Raw genomic sequence first — 12,569 nt, 5'->3', positions numbered from 1 at the left:
TAGTGAAGAAAAAAATGACTAAAGTCAACTGAATTTCTATGAAAAGAGGCTTTAAATTCATATGTGTTTGAAGGTTGTTTAAATAATTCAATATTATTTTTCTTCATAAAAATTTTTCCCATAGTGCTTAGTTTATTTGTGAAAATGCAAACAAGTGCTAGAGGCTGTATTATTCAGTAGGTAAAGTCTTTATCTGTATTAAGTAAATGTGGTTTTAAAGCCTTTATTAGAAGCAGAATTTCCCATGGTCAAATTTGACCCAATGACGACATTATTTGAAAAAACTTAAAAATTCTCCAATAATAAAAAAATAATTTTCTACATGGCAGTATTACCCAAAAAGGACTCAGACAACTTTATGCCCTTACCAGAAATGTAATATAGCATTTCACAATCTCTGATGCTGAAATTCAGTTATTGAGTTTTTAATAAAGCACATCATCAGTAAATTGAATAAATGGTTTAAGGCCAAAAAAAAGTTGAAAGAACACCATAGATATTTGAAACCATAAAACTGTAAGCATTCAGAGCTTATAAGTAGGGATTTACAAGAAGTCAATTTGGCTTCTTACACTTGTTAAAATAGGGGTATTTGGTGCTAGTATTAATAATCATAAAAAAATACTTGAAATTACCTCTATTTTATTTTATTTTAACATCTTTATCGGAGTATAATTGCTTTACAATGGTGTGTTAGTTTCTGCTTTATAACAAAGTGAATCAGCTATACATATACATATATCCCCATATCTCTTCCCTCTTGTGTCTCCCTCCCACCCTCCCTAATTGGAGTAATTTATGTTGATGTTATCACATTAAATTAAAAATAAGGCATAATGAATTCAGAAGGCAATATATACACAGTTTTCAATTTACAGATGAGTTGTTTTCCTCAGGTTCCTTTGCGTGTTCATTGAATGGGACTTTGAGAACACAGCAATTATGGTTCCATTATGTAGTTGGATTCCCAGACCAGGAAATGGAAGTCACTTCTGGAGGAAGTAGAGTACTAAATATTATGACATTTTTTCACTGGGAGTGTGTGTTAAGCATTTTGGCATTTGAGGAGCACATCTTGCTTTACTGCAGTGAGAATGAGAATTACCAACTCTAAATCACAGGATTCTTAAAGCTACAGTGACCGTATGCCTTGATTTTTCTGAGTTGGTCCTGAAAGCATGTGATGTTGAGGAGCAAACACTCTACAGTGTGAGATCCCTAAGCCAGTGAACTGTGCGCTCAAAATCCCAGCTTGATGCTCAGAATACAGCAAAGAATAAGATAAACTGCTCTCATAGGACATTGTATATAATGGGGGAGACACACCATTAACATATGATACAAAAATTATTACCATTCAAACAAGTATTACGAAGGGAAAGGACAGGATGCTAGGTAAGCAGGTAAGGAAGATCTTAATTTGGACTGGTCAAGAGAGGTGTCCATGAAGACGTGGAACCCACAGGAAGAGTAGGAGTTATCTAGGCTAATAAATGGGGAAAGCAACATCATTGAAGACCCTGAAATAGAAGGTTCAGTATATCCGATGAATTGAGAAATTGCCAAGATTACTGGATTACAGCAGACTAACAATGTGCCAGTGGGTGAGACTGCAGAGGGAATCAAGGGCCAGATGGTGCAGTGCCTTTCTTAGATGCCTTAGTAATGATCCTGAACTTTATACTAAGGCCAATGAGTAGTTATTGGCGGGATTTAGCAGGAGAATGCCTTCATTAAATTTATATTCAATGTCAATAAATGCTGACCTGAATTGAATAATTGAATTGTCTGGATAAAAGCAGAAGTGGATCTAAAGGCAATTACTGTCAGTGGGGGTGTACTCTGAATCCTTCAGTTCCAAGCCGTGCTACACAGCACAGATTTCTGGCAGTGGTGATCCTAGCAGGTACTTTGGTTAACAGCTCTTATGTGCTACCATGGCCAGTTTCATTTGTGTGTGACCAAAACCTAGCTGTTGAGTCCAACCATACTTTTGAGTAAGGTGACTAACACTTCTAGTATTCTCAGTATTGAGGGTTTTCCAGGGAAGCAAGGCTTTTCAGGGCTAAAATGAGGACAGTGGTAGACAAACAAGGATGGTCAGTCACCTTATTGACAAGCCAGAATCATTTCTTATAGAAACTTTGGCTTCAGATGGTTACACCTCAAAGCTGATACATCCAGTTCTGAAATTTGAGTCCATTTCATCCCACTGTTTATTTCCACCACTCAAAGTGTAGGCTATCTGTTTTTCTCTCTTACATGTACTGTTTCCTTTCTCACAATTTGCCTATTCATCCCTTCCTTTCATTAGAAACCTCTACAATATTCTCAGGCTGTTGGGATAATCCTTATTCCTCCTCTTTGATTCAAATGGAACCAGAGAACTACACCTTTGATAGTAATCCTAAACTGAGGCTGCTCATGTAGTCCCCAACCTGCATACATAGGTCTTGGAGGTAAGAGCAGCATTCCCCTTGCTCCCCAGTGCTTTCGCCTTCTACATTCTACTGTAAGAGTTCTTTCTATTTTGACACTCAGGCCATCAGAGCATCTATCCTATACCTTGGCTTGTCAAAGTCACTTTCACACATTGACAGTGAACGCTGGCACCTGCTGGCACCTGGCTCGTAGCCTCTCTCCCTTACCTTAATTCTCACCACCAAACTCCTTTTATGAAGGTCAAGACTTACCAAATCCAACACAAACTTTTCAGTCTTCACTTATTTGACCTCCCTGAATCATGTACTCTCACCCAAAGACTAGGACCCCCATCTCCCCTTGGCCTCTCCCAGTGTGTGGGGCAGTGGGGTAGTAATGGATTCCGTAGGCCCATTATGCCACCTCTCAGCCATAAGAAGAAAAGTCTATAAATTAAAAGAGATTTATTAATTTTTATGAGTTAATTCCATTTTATCCTCGCAAGTATCATGTGAGGTGTGCAGGAAAAGTAGTGTTGCAAACACATATTAAAGGAGAGAAAATGGGGCACGAAGAGAATAAGTAGTTTTCCTCCGAGTTGCACAAGATGGCAGAAGCCAAAACTAGCATGTAGATCCCCTTCTGATGCTCCTTCCACTGTGCCAAGACGTGTTAGTGAAAGAATAAGGGTATAGAAATTGCCCTCATAAATAAGTTTTTAATTCAAATTCTTATTTGTGTTTATGATTCAGTAGCATGTGATGGAAGAAACTATTAAAGTACAAATTCTGAGGTAGATATCCTAGATGATCTTGCATTCAGAATATTGTTTCAGAGCTTATTGAAATGAATTAAGATTGGCTGACATGGCTTTCCATCTGCAATTTCTATGTACTTTGATGTGAAAGAACTACCCTGTGAAACTTGCGATTAAAAGAAAGCAGAATAATAATTTTTATGTAACCTCTGTAGCAGAAGAATCTTAATGGTGGGTAATAAAATGTTGAAATGAGATATATTTTAATTAGGTAATAACACCAAGCTTTGTTTATTAACTACTCTGAAGGTTCTAATGAGCTGTGAATTTCTAAGGCTCTTTGGCAAGGAAATGAGAACATTTAACAATTTCCCAAACTAATCTCATTATGGAGAAGTCAGCCTTGCCCATGCTTATTTAAAAATGAAGGCGAAATGGAAAACTTCTCTGCTGGCTCCTCATGATACATGTTGAATACAACTTCCTTTGTTCTTTTATATTTCTGAAAAATATTATTTTATGCCTAAAAACTAATAGGCCAAATTTTCTGTCCCAGGATAAGCATAACCAAGCTGTATCATCTTTTTGCAGGGCAAGGTTTTAGAAAGACCTCCTAAGTTTGAAGTCTTCTCAAATCTCTTTCTGTCCTCAGATTACTCAGGAGATGTGTGCTAAAGCTGAGATATCTTCTTTATATCAGCAGGGAGATGTGACCATACTCCATCACTCATAGATCCAAGAGGAAAAACTCAGGGGGCCTAAGCAGGAGGTGACCAGAGCAAATTGCGGAGCTAGTCAGAGCAGGAACATGATTTCAACCCAGATAGGTCAGAATCCGAAGTTCAGGCCTTTCAGGCATATAAATCAAAATTGACATCTCTTCATCCTAATTACCCTGTATTGCCACTTTATTACTGAAATTAATTCTTTAAATGCAAGTTCATTGGTATGTCCTCAGAGTGTAATCCAATCTTTTCTAAGGTTAATTTTCCAAAATTCTGAAAGGCAAATAAATAGCTGTACATTCTCTTTCCATGTGGACTGTTGGAAGATCCCTCTGTGTAAAGATTTTCTCTCCTGGATTGTTAAAGGTTGGCATAGCAATGAAAAAAAATTGTATTTTTAAGTTCTTTTAGTTGAATGTTTATCTCTGAGAAAACTGCATTTTGCAAAATGCATTTTCTATTGTTCCCAAGTTTAAGCCTTTTCTTTACTGGCAATAACAAGACATAATTTTGTTAGAAATAAAAGAGGTTTAACTGGTAATTTTAGAAGAATGTTTTCACAATTACAAGGCATATATAATAAAATAATACTTGTGGTATTCATGATTCAGACACTTTATACAGCCAAACTGGACTTAAACTTTCTATTTATCCTGTCAAAATGTTTTTAGATTCTTGTCTTCAACATGTCATAGCTATTTAATTTACTTTACAGGGGTTTCAACTGATATAATTTGCAATCTTCTACTGATATTTTATCATAAGGAAATCATTGGAAGACAGATTCCTCATGGAATATTTCTCTAGAAATAGTTGCCAAGACCATAGCTAAATTTACCTATAAGCACACTTCATATTGTTAGCTGACAACTTGTGGGACAGGTCTGGACTGAATTTAAATTTTGCCTTAAGCAGTGGTGGCAGTGTTATTAACTACTTACCTGTTAGTACACATTTTTGCTTATTTGAAATGTATGATGTGGATTATGTTGAAAGCTATCTCTTTTCTTTGGTATAGCTATTCAAAGTCTATTTGTACTGAATCAGAATTTTAAGAAGCTGAGATAATGAGATTTCTAACTTCATTAGAAAACTGATGTTAATGATACACCAGTAGATTATTAACTCTTAAGGAGGCTCTACTCTCAAGGATACAGCAACCAAGTACTGCATCTACAGTATCTGCCCCAGATATTATGCACTGGTACTAACATCAGTCCATTCTGATCAGTCCAGATTGCTCAATTTCTTCATCAACTTGACTCCAGATTATAATCCGACCTGGGTGATGTTTAGTTCTGTTATAAATCATATACCAGAACACTGCATTTAAATGGAAGTTCTAAATTTCTTAGGCTAATATCTGATGTTTAAGCAGCCATGTCGCCAAGAAAAACCTAGGACTCTGCAAAGTTCATTGAAGTATTATTAGCTTTTAATACTATTAGTATAATAGTAAATTAAAATAAAAATTAGTATAAACCAATTTGTAAGATTAAGCATAGATGTCAGGATTTTTGCAAAGCCTAAAAAATAAACATGGTAGTAGCAGTCTAAGTGTATAGTAGTATTTCCCTGATAAGCTGGCTTACATTTGAATCTGGTGTAAAATTGAAATGTTTCAATTCACCTTAATATGTTCAAATAATTATTGTGACTCTTTTTAGAAATTAAATCATGTCCATCTGCTATAAAAATGGCATGGACATCATATTTTTCACTGATGATATTGTTTTGTTGAACACTGGGAATGGGTGCAAAAAGAATCATAACTTATGTAGTTATCATTGGAAAATTGAATTCAGTATTAATAATGTCAAGTCAGAAATGTTTGCTTTTGGCAGACTTTTTCAATGTTTGAATCTTAAATATTAAAAAACCTGTCCATCAGATGAATTTATTCAGTATCCTGTACATTTTGCTGCTGATTCATCTTGGAGAGACCACTGGAGGGCATGCTGCTCAAAACTGCATAATATACATATGTAGTACTGAGTTTCTCTTATGGTTGATACAGATGACTAATAGCATCTTCTCTTTTGCTTCTGGAGATTTTACTTTGAAAAATCTTTACCTACATAAAAGTTGTAATAATAGTACAATGACAATTCATGTACACTTCACCTTGATTCACCAGTTGCTAACATTTTGCCATATTTTCTTCATATCTCTGTCTAACCATTCCTCTCCCCCCTGTTATTCATCTCTCTCTTATTCTTCCTTTCTTCATCTTTTTCTTTCTTCCTTCCTTTGTTCCATCTACAGTTCCTTCCTCCATCTCTCCCTCCATTCTCCTTTTCTTCCTTTCATCTTTCCATTTTTTCCTCTTTTCTATTTTTTGCTTTTATCTTTTTTTTTTACAACCATTTAAAAATTTGTCTTAAAAGTCAGCTAACTTATTAACTAACATACTTCAATATATATGTTTCCTAAAAGCAGACATTCTCCTAAATAACTATGATTCAATTATCACCCTACGAAAATTTAGGAATTTTTCCTAATTGTTCCAGTAATGTCCTGTGTAGCTCCCTCTCCCCATATGTTGCATTTATCCACATCTTTTTAGTCTCATTGAATCTAGAACAGTTCACCAGCCTTTGGTATCTTTCATGGCATTAACATTTTTACAGAGTTCAGGCCAGTTGTTTTGTAGAATATCCTTCACTTTGGGTTTGTTTGTCACCATATCTATTCTTAATATGTGATAAGCTTATATAATCTCTGCTATGATATATGGTTATCATTTCTACAGTCTTTCTAAAGCACTTATGGTATTGTTTCCATAAAAATAGGAGTGGTTTTAGAATAAGTGTTGTATGGTGTGCCAACTCATTATTTTTGTCTTTGGGTTTGAGGAAATTCTCAGATTTCAAATTTTTTCCAAAAATATTTAGTCCACTCTCTAACACTACTTTTGGATGATAGATGGTCCTAAGTATTGATAACATCTTGTTCCCTTGGTTACAAGAACTTGGATATAAAAATATGAAACCAGAACATTGGCCATTTCTTGTTTAAAAATAAAATGTGAATCAATTTACAGTCAAATGATAATTTATTATATCACTATAAGAGTGTCTGTAGACATTTATTAAATGCTAGATAGATGAGACAGAAATAATAATCAAAACACTCCTAACATTCTAGTAGTTTTAGAATAAGGTGTGAGAGAAGACAAGTACACACACACAAATACCCAAAGTACTCAAATATAGAATTGCAAGTGCTTAGATGTGTGAACAAAGTGTTAAAAAATATAGAGCAGATAACTTCTCTTGCTGCCTGGCGAGGAATGGTTTGGGGGCTAGGGTGTCAGGACAGGCTTTACGTTTGAGATGGCAGTTGAGGTATGGAAACAGTTCAGTGTGTTGGTAACATGCTCAGGTTTTAGTTACCCAGGCTTGGTTCTGAATTCAATTTTGTGATCTTTGGTAACATGCAATAAATATCTGGTCCACAGTTTACTCTTCTGTAAATTGGGGTTAATAATACCTATCCTGTAATGCTGTGAGGATTGAATAAGATAATGGACATATGTAACCTGAAGTAAATGTTTAGTAAATGGTAGCTCTTACTAGTAGTGTTATTTAAATGTGACTGGTAGTTCCTTTCATAGAGAAGTAGAAAATGACACAAAATTGTGACATGTATAGTGTGCTAGAGAAAAGGATGTTTTCTGTGTAGTCAGCAGGCTTGTCAGGAGATTAAGGCTGCAAAGTTTGTCCTCAGATTCTGTGGAACTATATGCTAACCAAAGAAGAGAGGATGTAATCTTTAAACACAGATTTTTGGAAAGGGGAAGTGTTAGGATAAGATCTGTGTTTTACTAAAATAAATCTGGGGTCAGTGTAAGTGATGTGTTTGCTGGATCTTAACCTAAGAGGTCATAGATGACTTGAAAGCTATATATGCACATATAAAATATAGGGATTTATAGACTATTAAAAGTCATCTAATCACTACCCTGGGGCAGAAGGATATGATTCACTGGGCTTCAGGAAGACTTTTATTTATTTATACTTCACTTTTAAAAATCCTTTTTGTATATTTAAAAATGTACATTAAGCATTGGCAAAATAAAACAGGCACATAATTTATGAATAAATAAATGCACATATGCTGTGAGTGCACAGACAAAATTTTTTTACTGAGAGGTGAGTGATGCAAAATGTTTTGAGACCTCCACTTCAGAAGGGCTAGTTCGGATTCGAGGACTTCTGAAATAAAAGAAAGCAAGCTAGTTAGTGTAGAGTTTCAGTGGTCCTGATGAGTTTTAATGAGAACTTGACCTAGGTTGGTAACACTGGAATTGAGAAAGGGGCTGTATCTGAAAGACTGAAAAATAAATTCATCATCAAGACTTGAAAGCCATACTATCACTGTGGATATCTTTGCTTATCAAGGATTTGAAGGAGATCAGCTGAGAGATTGTAGAAAATACATTCTACACTTGGATAATACTAGGGAATGGGGATTTATTTTAAAGGCAAATTTAAGTTATTTGATACCAGGTTGCCTAATTGAATTACAAAATTCAGCTGATAAATAAGAAGTAAAAGAAGGATAATAATGTGTATTCAGTTTTCAGTATAGATGTGGTTTTGTGAGGAAGAGTTGATTAGAGCAGAATTTTCTACCTCGTTACATGAATTGAGTGGTGATAACTCAATTAAAATGATTAAAGTATCAATTAACTACATGACTTTATGGAGAACAAAGTTGTGTGCTTTATTGATACAGAGTCAATAGGTTATGGTTAATTTTGAGAAGTGTACTTACATATTGTGTCTGAGGGAATGAAAGTTTGCTGAGTCACAAACTGCTAAAATGAGCAAAGAAAGTTTTTCATGAATCAAAATCAAATATGAATAAAGGACACATATTTGTTTTGTAAAATGACAGTAATATACGTTATCCTCAATCTTGTCAATATAGAGGTATTCTTTGATTTTGTCATACTCCTCTGTCAAAACATGGAGGGTTGTTTATTACTTCTTATGAAATCAAGGGAGTATGAGTATTTTAAAACCATGCTTGAAAAAAAATATTTATATACTAATCTAATTAGAGAAAAACAAGGTTTGGGAAGTTATCCTGTATATAACAGAGCTACATTTTCTATAAAACCCTGATTCATTCATTCATTCTTCACTTATTCACTCTTTCAATCAGTCATTCATTCATGAAATATTTATTGAATATCTCCTGTGGAGTAAGACAGGTAGGTCTGTGGTAGGCTTGTTAATAGTGTGAACATGAGAGAAAAGGATCCTAACTTTATGAAATGTCAATCCTAATAGGAGAGACAGACATAAATTTTAAAAAATACATAAATAAGAGTAATTATAGAGTGTGATAACAAATGCTGTGCAGTTTAACAAATGATATGATGGAGAGTACCTGAAAGGTGGAGTGGTGTGTGTGGCGACTTTATACACAATGGACAGGGAAGGTCTCTGAACATAGTTGACATTTGAGACTTGAAAGATGAGAAGGAACCATATCTCACTCCCCAAATTTCTGCTCTTCATGGAAACTGAAAACAGTTTCCTATCTTACCATAATTTTCCTTCTCTCTTCCAAGCAAAAATAAACACAAATATAAAATCATCCCTCCCTCAATCAACCCATGATGAAGCTCCTCAACATATAACTCTACCCCCTCTAGAAATGTCCTTGAATTACTCTTTTCTGCCTATTTACAGATGTATTCTCCAATTACTGCCTTATCCTTTCTAGTGTAGCTCACCTTGGTGTCTTCTGCTATTTCCCTGTCTTTATGTTTCCTACAGTTCAACCCAGCTTGGCAAAGGGCCTGCAGCTGAACAGCTCAGTAAGAAACTAAAGAGATATATTCAGATGTCAGGATGAGGGAAAGGATGTAAGACAGATTTTAATAAAGTTGTTGACAGTGCTGTAATTTATCCTTTATGAAAAAGGCTATAATATGTACTTCGGCATCCAGTGTCCCTTTCCATCCAAATCTCAATCCTTTGGTCCCCTACTCCTTCCACGGGGTTGAGTGTCACGTCTTTCTGTTACTCTTACTTTTGTTCTTGCTCTTTCTGAATCAAGCTTACTGTGCTCACCAAAGTATTTTCTATTCAGTCAGAAAGGAGGGTTGGTGCTTTTATTGATTACTTTTCTTCTTAAGTATAATCTGCCAACAAATGCTTGACTTTACCGTAACTGAAATAAACACAGGGTGTTGCTCTGTCCCAAAGTCCTTAGCTGAGGACTGTTAAAATACCTGTCCCCACATCTGGGTTCTGATACATTCCAGGAGATGAGTGCTGAGTGGCCAGAGAGTTGCTGTCAATGACCAACTCTTATGAACAAAAGGTAAATTTGAAGACATAATCCATAAAATTGTCCCCAGGCTAGTTCTGAGGGTCTTTTGATAGAAAGAGGAGAAATGTTTCTCTCCATGCACATGAAAATCTATATATTTAAAGATTCATTCCTTGTATAATACGCTTTCTTACATTAACTTTTCTGGTCCCCATGACTATCCTGGAACCTCTAGACTGAAGTCCATTGTTTGACCCTATCCCTGAGGACTGGCACGGTAATAACCTCTTTCTTCTCATCTTTAATTACATTTATTAACATTGATGATTCTGGAAAAAAGTCAGCAACCTTTGGCTTTACATTCTTTTGCATTGACTTGCCCCAGCCATTTTACCTCTCCAAACTATGCTCTAGCACAACTGTGTGATCTGTTATCAAAGACTCTTGAATCTCATCACTATACAGAAAACTTCTCCCTTTCCTCTGATGCATTTTTATAAATTGATACCCTCAACTCCCTGACTTGCTCTGCATTCTTTCTAGGGCTACTAGGCATTCAGTCATGGAAATGGAAGTCTACGTCTCCAAGTCTTCAAACTATTCTTAATGCAAGACCCATAATATTCCTCTTAATTTCTGTTGGTTCTCAGTCTTTGAGACCTGCCACTACTGTAGTATTTCAGTAGAACATCTCTTTTTCAGACCTGGAATGTAGTTTCTGAAAACTTCTCTAGTTCCTTAAAGGAAGGATTTTTCAGTCCTCTGAGGTCTCCAAGCACCAGTGAATCAGGTCTTAGCCTGTGAGGCCAGACTAACGTCCTGAGACTATTCAATTGTACCTGTCACAGATCGCTTGTCTTTTTCTAAGAAGGACTCAGATGTTTCAATAAATTATGTGTCTATAGATGTGGCTTAAATACTAATTTTCTTCCTGCAGCCTCATGAGGGAGTTTCTTAGATTTTTACAGTCTGGCAATCTCACATAGTTCTAAGGCTCTCTATTCCATTTGGTATATCTAGTTACAGATCAGGCATTCTCCCTATCTTAGAGTAGTTCTTACAATTTGCTTCTCACCTTAATATGGTACTATAAGGGCAGTCCAATCATGGATTGTGTCTATTCAGCTTGTCCCCCAAATTCAGCAACCTGACTCTCATGATGATAGGGCATTCTTGGCCCCCTGGAAGTACCACTGGGCAGTCACCTTATGTCTAAAATTCCATGAGTCCCTGAAATGTTACTTGAATAAAATTAAGTCTTTTTTTCCTCTTGACTTTAAGAACAGTCACAGCATATTGTAACATTAAAAAAACTGAAAAGAGATACTGTATTTTGGGGGATTTCAGAAGGTTTCAGGTAAGGACGTTATATTGCATATTATGTGGCATAATTAAACATCTCTTTGTCATCAGTCCTATTTCTCATTGCAGCTGATCAAATCTCAACTTCCTTCTTTGTTTGTCTTCTTTTTCCTGATAAATGAACATTGCTGGTTCACTGGTCTTTTTCCTTACAACCGCTTCCTTCCTTCCTTTAGCTCAGCTCCTCCAATATTGTGTCTCTCTACTTTCTCACCTCTTTTAGCTACCACTAAGAATCTCTTGTCCATATTTCCATGCACTTTCTTATTCCAATCCACTTAACCATTTTCTCATTTTTCTATTCTCCTTTCTAAGACTATTATACCTCACTCAGCACAATGATGGCCTCCTGTCTGAAGTGTACACAAAGGATCAAAGAAAAGTAGTACCTTAGGATGAAGGTAAATATCTCTACATCGTTTCGATTGGATGGTTTTTGTCTTTATCACATTAATACAAATTTCATAACTCTCAAACAACTTACAAACGTGTAAAAAAATGATACCAAGATAGATTTGTTACTGATGAAAATTCTTAGCATTCAACCCTTAATAAGGTTTCTAATTTCCTTCTTAACATATGTAAAGCGGATCAAATTAAGCACTCTTGACATTTAGACTCTTAAAACAAGAAGCCAATTTACACTTCACTCAGAATAAGCAAAAAAAAAAAAAAAAAAAAAGAAAAACCCACAGATGCATCCTGCCCTCCTGTCAACTCCTGCATCAGGGTCTTATGGATATACTGTTTCTCAAAAAAAAAAAAAAAAAAAAAATCACAGCTTAATGGATTCACTGGATGTAAGAGATGGTAGAGGCCAAGCAGAGAGTTTGTCCTACTCTAGTTTTAGATATGTGGCTTGAGGTTGGACCAGGGGCTGATTGGTAATTATTCCTGTGGATGAACAAGGTCAGATATCAGTATGATGAACAGAAGTCCTTCTATATATTGTTCCTAATTGCTTCACAGAGCACTGATGCCTTATGATCTGGTGCCCATCTTTATAATGTCAG

General features: G+C 35.6%; 1 long non-coding RNA gene across 12 annotated transcripts in view; it reads left to right on the top strand.

Moving 5' to 3' along the window:
• Positions 1–12,569, top strand: part of LOC133102340 (uncharacterized) — a 730,306-nt gene that overhangs the window by 67,758 nt on the left and 649,979 nt on the right. The window lies entirely within an intron of this gene.

The sequence above is a fragment of the Eubalaena glacialis genome, chromosome 12, assembly GCF_028564815.1.
Source record: "Eubalaena glacialis isolate mEubGla1 chromosome 12, mEubGla1.1.hap2.+ XY, whole genome shotgun sequence".
NCBI classification, from domain to species: domain Eukaryota; kingdom Metazoa; phylum Chordata; class Mammalia; order Artiodactyla; family Balaenidae; genus Eubalaena; species Eubalaena glacialis.
Note: the sequence above shows the minus strand (reverse complement) of the source record. Positions and strands in the feature narration are given on the sequence as shown.